This window comes from Pieris napi, chromosome 2 (genome assembly GCF_905475465.1).
Source record: "Pieris napi chromosome 2, ilPieNapi1.2, whole genome shotgun sequence".
Classification (NCBI taxonomy): Eukaryota; Metazoa; Arthropoda; class Insecta; order Lepidoptera; family Pieridae; genus Pieris; species Pieris napi.
Window position 1 is genome coordinate 8,383,175 of NC_062235.1, and position 12,244 is coordinate 8,395,418.

The following is a 12,244-nucleotide window of genomic DNA, read 5'->3' on the forward strand; positions in this document are numbered from 1 at the left end:
CTCTATCAGTGCATAACCAGTGGGCGATGGGTTCGTCATATTCTGACGCCGAATAGGTACTTTGTTTTGATCCAAGCTAAGGAACTAGATATGTAAGATAGATGTTATTTAACTTCAAAATGTCACACGCTACCACTCTTTCGTTAGAATTGCTAATTGGAATTCATGTTTTACCAATTGAGACGTTTATTAATGTGCAATTAACGAAATGCGATATTTCCGAAGTGCTAAATTAAAATATCAACTAGTTACACGCGAAAATAAAGGATTTCCGTATAAAATATTGACACGAATTTCAGAATCAAATCGACTCCCAATTTATTTAGATTAACGACAAGTATTAGTGTTATGACACACTTATGCCACATTTAAATCATATTTTTAAAATGAAATTGAATAGCAGAAATACTACTGGCCAAAACATACGAGAACAATACATCATGAATAAAGTGCAATGTTCACTGTGCACAGACTAAAAAATTTGGACACATTTTGGCGCGAATACATTTTGTCAATTTGACGTTTATCTGTGCAATAAACTTGTTCGGTGTGATGATATCTGTAATAAAACCTTATGTTCGTTCATAAAACTGAAAGTGTCCATTTCACAGTTTGAGATTGCCGTATATTTTCGACCGCACGCATGCTCACTTTCCCTTGTTTATATTTCACACGTTTTCAAAGTTTTCAATTGTAAATTATATAACACGTGTTATTGTGGGAACGGTTACTTGTTGAAGCTAATTTATATTAACACGGTCCGCTGTTATGACGTAATATTGACCAAAAGGCTTCTATCTAATCCACTAGGATTATACTCGTACTAAGCTATAAGCAATACTTCCTTATCCGCATAGATAATTAATAGCTATAAATTAATCGGTCGTTTCAAATATCAGCCTTAGTAGATATATAATACACATATATATTTGAATTAAAAAAATATACGTGAAATCGTAAAACTCTTCCTTCGCGTTTTTTAAAGCTGGTTAAAAATAGCGATACATTATTAATCTTCCACAATGAATATAGGGGTTAAACATTTTGGGGGTAAACATTTTTGTTAATGCATTGAAATTGATTATATATACAGCCTTGATCTTATTCATCCGGTCTCAGAGTTTTCGACTGCTAATTCACAATGTCAATTAATAAATTAATTCAAAGTTATTCTTATTACTCGCTTACGTGTAATGAGTTAAATCGGAGTTTCAGGAGACCAGGTGAGTGTATATTTTGTTAGACGCAATTATAACCTAAAGCATAGATTTCTTGTATGTGATTTCGTAATAAACTATCAACAATAAAAATATAGGAAACGATATTCGTTCAAACAAATTGTATTTACAATTGGTATAAGAGAAATTTTTAAAACATTTACTTATTTTATGAATCTTTATCGTATTACAACGATATCGAATCTAGCTATTCATAATTTTTTTTTTTAATAACCTATTATAATTCAACAACATTCCAGGTTGCAGATGTTATTGAAACTTAAATGTCAATAATTTATTAAATATCACAAATGACGCACGACTCACCAAACAAGATTCCAAAGAATGTCAGCACATCTGAAATGAAATAAACATATTATCATCTTCAAATTATATATAAAGAGCAAAGTTTACGTAGTCATAAACGATTTGATTTTGTAAAGCGGAAAAAAATTCGCGCATGTGCCTTTTATAAAGAACATACAAAACTCTTCTGCGGATAATGACAACGAACTACTTATTTCCCCAACAATATCTGATATATTTATTAATATTAAGATTCGCGAGTATTGTTCTCGGGATGCAAGATGACAAGAGTCTAAACATAAAATTTATACAGCGTACGTAGACTTCACCAACTCTTAAATTATTGTTGTATAGTTCTTGTCCTTTTTGTGTAATCGTTGGATTCGAATTAAGAATTTAATAAGTATATGCTAAACAAGGGCAACTGAAAATCCTGCAACGTTTCTATTCACATCACTTACTTTATTGTAAGATACGCTTAGTCTAAGTTCGCTTTACAATTATCAATCATAGATGAAAAGTCGTTTCTTGGACTTTTTGTATTTTAAAATATAGACAAGCTTACCCTTACGATGAATTTTAAGAGCCAAAAGAAAAAAATCATAATTTACGGCTCTAATTCTGTATTATAGTTTTAAATTCGACTGAAAATATACATTACATATATACCTAAAAAGATCTGCTGCAAAAACTAATTCATTATTACGTAACCAGACTAGTAACAATCTTCCAACGTAAGTACATAGATAAGTTTTGAGTGTACTCTTAAAGTTTTATTAATATTATCTTTACCAGATAAATCTTATGACCTCATAATGTTAAACAAGATTAGACTGCTTGACCAAGATAGGAAACAGAGGATAAAAGTGGTTTACAATTTTAAGCATGTGGAGCGTGTTATGCGCATCTAACTGGAGTTCACGCCGCCATAACCCGGAAAGTCGATATCAAATAAGTAATTAAATAGTAAATGGCTGGAAAAACAATAATTTTCTTTAAGTAAACAAGACATACTTCATCTATATGTGCGTTGTTTTATTAAACATACTCGCAAACAAAAACAGATTTCAGTGATTTTCTTAATAAATTGTCGGACAACAAACACCTAATTACGTATAATAATAAGTTTTAATAAATAATAAGTTTTATTAGTGAATTCTTCTGAAAGCTTAGTGCTTTCTAAATCTGCTCCCAATAGCATTTTAATTTGGATTGCAAAACTCATAATTTGCTTAATTAAGATATTAATTATATATTTCCTAAATTGTATCTCAACTATTATGTAAATACGCGTTTTTGCCTTAATAAATCGTGAATATTCTTTGACTTAACTCGAATTTAAGCTGTTTCGAAATACTTTTGCAAGATCCGAAGTTAGTCTTTATATATTTACCAAATTGGAATTTATCTCTGTGCACAGACATTATAAAATATATGAATAAAAAAAATAGATACAATAGTCAGTTGAAATATTTACATAAATATATTAATTAAAGTATATAATAATATACATAAAAAACATACTGAACTGATTTCAAAGCAGGTTTTACAGTGCGCAAAAAGTAAGAACGATAAAAACATTTCTCGACACAAAGATAAACAGTATTTTATGATTAAATGTTAAAATTATGTTAAATATATCGAACCAATTGGACTGAGTCCCTCATGAAAAGAAGGTTATTTTTAAAAAGGCCGGCAACGCACTAGCGCGACTTCTGGTCCTAACGTCCTTGTATTCAATAAGATTTATATGCTACTACACGTAAGGATCAAAACCGGTCCAATTGCTAGTGTTTAAATGACATGATCAACATTTTGAAGTTGCGCAATAATTTTGGCAGCTTTCATCTTAAAAAGTCAAGAAGTCAAAACGAGCGAATTATATTAATAGGTATAAGACGTCGTTAAAAATGATGATTTAATGTTGACATGTATTAAGTCTCGTAACTGCTATAATCAAACGTTTATTGTCAATGTTTAAGTCTAAGAAAGACTGTTAGTCTAAGTGTTTTCTGCGTCGAGTTGTCTCTCTTCCTGCAATATGGCGAGGGGGTGGTGACTCCGTCGTACTGGTGAACGGGTGCTACTTATGGTGACTGGTCGGACCTGTATCGGTGAATATACTGTCCTGTATTTATTATTTTCTGACTTGATTCACCTTGATACTACGTATTATAATATTGTTTCCACAGTGTAAGTGCCGCTCCTTGCGGAAGTGAAATGTTTTCTTATTTATTTTTAATTATAATTATTAACTGCTTTAGCATGTGATGAGGAGCATGATGTAATGTTTGCAGCTTACAAACATCAAAAAAATTTCTTCACCATAATTGTTGCACATACTGAATATTTTTAGCAAGTTGTAATTTCACAAACAAGCGTTTTTAGTAGCAATATTATAATTATTTTTATGTTTGTATGTAATTTAACCGGAGGTAGTTTATTATTCAAGTTACATTTCTCTGTGAGCATGTCAGGAAAGTGTGTATAGTATAAAAAGTTGTTTATTAAAGTAAGTTGTAATATATAAAAAAATTACGTATTCTAACTCAGGACGTAAGGTTGGACGCACGCCCATATATAGAACCTTAGTATTAACTTAGGCAGAAGCAGTTTAAGCGATAGAGCAATATTATGATTATATGTCACAGCATAGTTGTTCTATATTTAGTAGGGAAAACTAACCCTGGACTATGTTAAACAACTACATAAAGAATTCTTCAAAACCTATGGCGCGATTCTTGTACAATATTTATGTAATGAAACGTTTATAATATTACATAATACTTTAAAGAATCACCGTTTCTCATGGAGATTAAAATGTCAAAGCGTCGCAGGTACGTTAATATTTTTCTCAAGCGAAAAACAGGTATGCAGGTTTTTATAAACATGAGTTATACGTGGTTTATATTTTATAACTAAAAAGTTAAATGCATTAAAATGGTCAGTAAATTTTCAGTTTTTGAGGATTTATATATTTCGTCAACTCAATTTTGTTAAATTTTGTTAAACCACTTGTTAAACAAGTTTGTATAACAAAACTTGTTTAAGTAATACTATTATTATTTACATAAATCTAGTATATACTATTTACATAAATCGACGTCTCAAGACTGACCTCCTACAGTTTTTTTTAGAATTTAACATTATACATAACGCTGTCAAACCATTTTTAATGGACTCCGAAAAATACATAGTTTTTCAATTTTAATACGATACTGCTTAAAAAATGGATTACATTTTTACTATAAATATGATCCTAAAGTTTTTCGTCTTCATTTTATTATAAAATCGTTATACAAATGCATGCAAATTACTTACACGGTAAAAAAAATTGTGTCCGTACTGTTTCTAATCAACTGACGCCGTAAAAGAAAACAAGATGTTAAGAATGTGTCAATCTATATTCTTTTGGATTTCTCCTGTATTGTGAAATCTACTATTAAAAACTACCTCGCCGAATGCTTTCAGGCCTTTCTACTTCAATATACCTAATACAAAGTTCACTTCTATTCACAGTACCTACTATAAATAATTTCTATATTGTTACTGATATTTAATTACTGTTGGTTGAGTGTTCTAGCATTACGCAAATGACTTTTTGTAAGTTAATATTAACGGCAATGTGGTTTATTTGGTCCATAAATTTAATTATAAATGACTGTGGTAGTTATAGGCGAATGTAATTTCTATTATAAATGCAAATTTAAATGACGTGAAATAATCACAGTTGCCCAATTATCACAGCACCAATTCGCCTTTAAAATTATTTGTTTAAACTTTATCACACGTTGTTTAGCATAGATTACAAATTATTTAATTGAGTTTGAAATTTTAATTAAATTACACATATATGAGAATATTTACAAAAAGCTATCGGATGAATGATAATAAAACTGGAAAACCAATTTCCGTTGACTTTCTACTGCCGTGCGTTGATGTCTTTTGTACCAGGCATGCATCCGTAATTTATACTTTCCAATCGATTCGCAAATATAAGTAATTTATGAATATATTTTAATAGAGTTAAAAGTGAAAAGTACATACAGCACCTGTGTACAATGCTTACAACGTATACAAAAATACTATCTATGTTCTATACAATATTATTATATAGTCTATTGTTATTTTATAGTTTGTAGGTATACTGATACAAAGTATAAGGTATTGTACAAATATATTTCCTTTATATCGACAGCAAATACTTTTAGTTTTATGTTTCACAAAATAAAGTATTACTTCAGTCAAATAAAACTATAAAGTGACTTTAACTTTAACTTTAAAAAGTAACTTAACGTGAGTAGTTTCAATAAATATTCATTATTACACGAACATTGTGCATAATGAACAAATTTAAAAATACTTAAAATACCCAAGGTTACCTTTAAAACCTGACGTTTAACATTTTACCCACATATGAGATCATCATTAAAATTCTTCACGATAAACTCACGACTTTATATAAATTAACAACTATTGTTTTAAAAGCTTTGTTTACAAATATTGACCAATAAACAAGTTCTTGCTATGTAAATATATTCTGTTTATATACTTATACCGACATAGTACCTAATGAAGTATTTGTGTGTATAAAGTTGTAGTATTACTTAAAAATTCCGTTCTTTCATTCCTTAATCTATTGTATAAATAACCAAAAAAACTAAATCAATAAAGTTAATAAAACAATATAGTAATCACAACTACAAAAATGCAATAAATTACGTTATATCGCCGGTTAGTTTTCACTCTATAATGTAACAATGAGAGCATTTCTTCATCTAGATTCTAGATAAACAAACTCAATAAAATTTTATCAGATTTAAAATTATACTTTTCACGTAAACAATTTATAACTGTATCGAGTGAGGTCATTTTATGTTGAATGGCCCACAACTCCTTAATATTTCATAATGTAAAAAATTACTTAGTTTTAAGCAACATGTTTTAAAACATTAAGATACATCATGTATTTTACATATTTGTATATCAAATTGTTATAAACAAATAAATCTCTTATATTCTTTCAAACAATTTAAACTTCTAACCTTATAACAATGGTATTCATATCCAAATTTAATATCATTTATATTGAACACTTTAGACCCTAGTTTTAGAAGTAAAAGTGCTTTATTAAAATATAGATCATAATGTTTCCATTAAGTCAGTTTTGATACACGTGACGTCCTTACATAGCCTTTAATCTTTTAACAACGGCGTAATATTAAAAGAATCGAAACGTCAGTTCTACTAACTTTAATGTAGGTATTAGAAACATCTGAGAAGATGAATGTGATATAAAAAAGTTTATTCAGGTATAGCCAGCCACGGTAGCTATATTAAATTGCCTCAGCAAATATTTTGATTTAAATAACTAAGGCGTTGGATAAGGCTTGGATACAGTTAGTACGTTGTGAAAATTGGAAGTGAAGGGGTCAACGTTCTGTGGTCTGTGCGCTATTTTTACACCCTACACAAAACCTCAAAATAATCTTTAAATCATATCTGTATCAAAGACGTTACCAAAATCCTAGTAAAATGAATCTGAACAAGTGCAATTTCAAAAATCGAACTTTCCGTTACGTTTCTTTTACATGCAAAACAAGGCAATTACAAAACTTACCAATTAGAGCGCGAACTTCCAAAATCCACTTATCGATATCACTCAAACTTCACTGTTCATAGAAATCCTTAAGTTGAATTATCTTATCCTAATAAAATCACAACGCGTAACACTAATAAGCAGGTAGGTATATCTATACGTCTAACTCTCACAGCAATCGGCGATTTACTGAAGGAAGAGAAGTGGAGACACGTCACACGGTGCGCCCGCGCACCCGAGCTTACCTTTACTTGTAGTGCGACTTATTAGGTTTGATTTATGAATTTAATTTTGCTTTATGATTTACTTAGTTTTGTTGCACATATGTATATCGTTATTTGTTAATCTATTTGGGTTGTTTTAGTTAAGAGATTATTAAGATCATGCCAAGTGCTAACAAACTATTATAGTTATTATACTTCAAAAAATATATAAAGTAATAACATTGACAAAAATCAATACATTCTGAAATTAATCTATATTATGAATATAATAATAATACCTACCCCATACGCACAAGTATCAAATAGTTTCAGTCACACAATTATCTCGCGGTAATGTCGGCCTCGATATTCGGCTCTTACACACACACCTTTACGCTCCATCTATTCCACATTCATGCATACCTCGAGAATGGTTCGCTTGTGATCGATTAGTGCAAAAAGAATTGGCCAAAGTTTTCTACTAACTAGTTGCAGATAGATGATCTAACAGTATTTGTAAATGTTTTTTTGATTATATTATACACATAAATTGTATGTTGTTTCGAACATCGGTAATTAAACAGATTATTACTATTAATTAATAAGCTGGTATTTTTATTGCATAATTAGTTGAAGAACAATTTAAATTCCACCAAGGAACGTTTCGGTGATTTTTGGGAACGCTGTAGTTATTTCTATAACGCAAGGTCCATTAATAAGTATTTTAACACATTATTTAATGTATTTTAACAACCGTTTGTGAATAAGAGAGGAATCAAATAGTAAATTCTCACCAACCTTTTTTCTCAACCAAACTTGGCTAAATTTATTCACAATAAGACTTTTATTTAAAAAGTTGTCGACCCGAGTTTCGCACAGTGGATACTCAAAGTGCCTGACACTGTTTTATTGTTTATAACTGAATAATAGGTAAATTCTTAGAAGCATACAACATCACAAATGTTTAAGTCACAGTACACAGAGAGAAACATAGATTATCAAAATACTATGTAATGCGACAATTATATATAGTGTACACAATCAAGGATTATGCTTCCTATTTGTAAATGAATATACATAGTTAGGATATGGGACGGTAAAGAGGTGCTTAAATAGGGTAAGAAGGATTTTAAAGAACAATCCTTAATTATAGTTTCCTTTTATTGTTTATTTTATCAAGGAGAATGTAATTTACCGTAGTAGGTATGTGCCGGTAATTAGGTGGAGGTGAGTTACGCACGTTGCGAACATTATAATGAGCTGAGTCAATGAAGAGCGTGTACATTGATTGGCTTTTTCAATACATTGTTAATTATTACAACTGAGATGTGAGTACACAATGACGTATGCACCTTGCTATTTTACAATTGTTTATATTTCTTTCTATCAATACATTATGAGTGATGGAGAGAAAAAGTTGCAATTTATTAATTTCCGGCTTGATTTGAAAAACATTTATTAAAATAATCATGAACCATAAAGATCCACGTATAGTATTAATTGTATTCTTAATTATTTATTAAAGTTTAAACTAAAGGTCCATAATTGGGTTCCTAGTAAATAAATATTTAAAGACACATACTTACTAATGTAACAGAGGCAAGAATCTGTCTGTGAAGCTGTCTGCACGACATTAGGTAACCCATAGATGAAGAGAACAAAAAGGATTTTTAATCAACTAACGTTAATTTAGATTATTAAATCTCTAAAATTCATGAAATACAAAGATATATGAAAATATGATCACAAGATGCAGTATTCATGACAAGAAAAAATAACACGCAACGACATTGCTCGAATTATTACAGAGTAGAAACTACTAGACATTAAAGTTGCGAAATAGTTGCGTATTATTTGATAGAGAATTGAGCTGTAACACGCGGTGATACTTTATATTAATAGTAATTCTTATAGATGGCTGTTTTATTACCTGCCTCGGGGTTCCATTTAATTTGGCGTGACTTTTATGTAGTATACATACACGGGAACATAATATTACATGTACATTCACATATAGGTACCTACTATAATATTAGTACTTTTTTCTTTATGTTATTAATTTTAAAAGTAGGTAATTATTTAGACTTGTTTGCGTGTATTCAATAAGATTCGCACTATTATTTATATTCGTTGCATCTATTTTTTAATTTCTACAATCAATTGTATTTTCGATTTAATAAATATACCCATTTAAAATCGTAGTAGGTATTTAGAAAATTAGTACAGTGATACGTGGCTGTGGGACATAGAGTATAGGAAGGTATATAGGAAGTCCTGGATTCGATTCCCAGTGACTATGTGCAACAAGAACAGAAGGCACCACCATCATACATTAAAATTAAGCTCCAGCCTTCGAGTTTTTAACGATTCATTTTTTTATATCTAGTTAAGATCTTACAAGTACTTACCTCACTGTTTTAAGACAAAACTCTAATATTACTCGACGGCAATCTTTATAAGATTTTTACGTAATCACTAATAGGTACGTAAATCTGTTTGTTTTTTGAATGTAACCCTGAAGACTTGACACCCGATGTCGTGAGGCCTAGTCACGATATTCAACTGCCTTCTCGAATGCCAATGAGACTTATGAAGTATCAATTACTTATATAAAACTAAACTTTGAATGAGGTCCTTTCTGAAACTTCATTAAACTTTTTTATCTTATTATATCGTCTTTAACTTACTAGTACAGTTCTAAAACAGTTGTTTCTTAGATAAAGTTTGATAATTTTATTTAACCTTGTAATATTCAGACTACTTACATTTCACTATTGTTTCGCCTGCAATCGAAACGACTCCTACTTTGCTATAGAGGTGGTGTAGTACGCTATAATACTAATAATGCTTTTTATTACTAAATCTTTAAAACTACTTATGAAGCCTAAATTTTATATCAGCGAAAAAAAATTGTACTTTCGTAAAATCAAATTTACATATAATAGTTTTGCTATTAAATTTTCTGCATTTATCCCTAAGTAGGTCTCCAACATTTATATTTTTATAGTTTAACAATATAATATATGCGTAGAAATTTTGGAGAGAATTTCCTCGAGTTTTATGGCAGCGTCACTTTTGACCATATTGATTTGGGACCGGTTTCCAAGTTCACAACAGGTTGTGACCCACATGGACAAACTTTCTTCATGTTTAACGAGAGGATTCGAGAAACCTGTAATGACTCGATGTCAGTTTTTAACATACACTGATATTAAAAGAAAAAGTGGCTACAAAATTACAAACAGCGAAATAAAAACTTCTTCTGTACTTCCCCTACCGACGTCGCTGCGTCTATTTTATTGACTTGAAAGACATACTTAAATTACATCCAGATTTATCTGCAAATGTGCGCCGTAGAGCCACTTTCACTGTCTCACATATTAGCTGCACTTAATATCGCCAAGTTCAAGGCTGTAAGAAGGCTTTTGACTTCTTGAAACGGAGCTCGTTGGATTAAAGGCGCTAAATCAGGAAGTACATTGAATTAAAACAATTTTTAGTCCATTTATTGAACAAGGGTATAAGTTATGAAACATCAAGAAACGACCAATAGTAGAGGAGCATCGATGAGCAATGTTGCAAAACGGATAAAATATCTCCCACATATGATGTACAACGTGGGTTTTTAATTAACACGGTTGAAACCGAGGTACGGCTAGTGGTTAAATAATAATTACTACTATATAGTATTAATGCAATACGTAGATATAAACTGATTGCGTAACTGCATTACTCACGTGCCTTTCCTTTGGGAAACGGTTCCGCCGCCAAACTATTAGCTAATTATCAAGACTTCGTCAATTTGTAGTTGTACTTAAGTTATGTGTTTTGACTGCTGGACAAATATTTTCCTTTAAATCTCTTCTTTACAAACATTACCTGTCCACATCGTATCCCTAACTTTAATAATAGGTACCTACCTGGTAGGTACTGTCGTGAGACTGATCTTGATTTAGGAGATTGAAAATGATTCATGTGCACTTTTTATTATTATTATTATTTTTTCATGTATTCTTTATTAGTTTAGTTTGTTTTTTTTTGTTCCTGATAAGTTTCTTTTTCTAAACAACTAAATGTAATACATGTATTTTTGCACTTCTTGCCTTTCTTATGTAATTTAATACTTTTCTTTTTCTCACAGTGGTTGCCTGGAAGAGATCGCTATTTTTGTCTAGAAAATACTAAACGATGTTTTATTATTATTACCAACAGTTTTCAAATATAAAAAGTTAGTAATTAAATCATGTAGTGTTGAGCGAGTGGCTGAAACATTCGACCCTCAGCCCTTAGGTCCAGCGTTCGATTTCCGGTTGTGCAGCAATTGTTTATTTCTAATTGCAAAATTTACATATCTTAAATTATTATGTAAAAAAGCCTCAATAGCATATACTTTTTAAACGCAAAACCCCGAGTTGCGATAATTAGTTACCATATTTTATTATTACTTACATTCGAAATTCAAATTTTTCAGTGTTTTGCAACTAATATAATTTGCACCAATATTGCCACATAATAGGAAGGAATGTTCCAAAAATTAGGTGATTATATTCGAAACTGGAAATTGCATTACGATATATCACTAATGTTTATATTATTCTAAAATTCCGAAATTCGAACATTATTCTCATAATATTAATTATACAAATTCCAGTTTCGTAACCGCTCTGCAAAACTTAAATGTCATAGTTGTTAAGCAACTAAATTAGCAAACATTTTAATTATAAAGGAATCTGTTCTAGATTTAAAAAATATCAGTACAATATGGTTATTATTTATACAATGTTGATTCAAGAAAAGTTTCAAATAGCTTTCTCAGTCTATGCAGTAAAACTTTTTGTGAGGCGATGGTACCCACATTTTCGTTCTTTTATTTATTGCATTATGTGGTTGGAATTTATATCATGTTAGCTTGTGAACGT

The 12,244-nt window shown here is 30.2% G+C and overlaps 1 protein-coding gene across 3 annotated transcripts in view; it reads right to left on the reverse strand.

Annotated features, from left to right (window-relative positions):
- LOC125058769 (trichohyalin) overlaps positions 1-7,320 on the reverse strand; it is a 45,054-nt gene extending 37,734 nt beyond the window's left edge. For 2 of the 3 annotated variants that reach the window (XM_047662940.1, XM_047662926.1), the window contains exons 1-2: positions 7,144-7,320; positions 1,545-1,574 (exon numbers count right to left, since the gene is read on the reverse strand). The gene's annotated coding sequence lies outside the window, so the exon portion shown is untranslated. The remainder of the gene's footprint in view (positions 1-1,544; positions 1,575-7,143) is intronic. The other variant, XM_047662934.1, reaches the window with a different exon arrangement.
- Between the last annotated feature and the right edge of the window lie 4,924 nt (positions 7,321-12,244).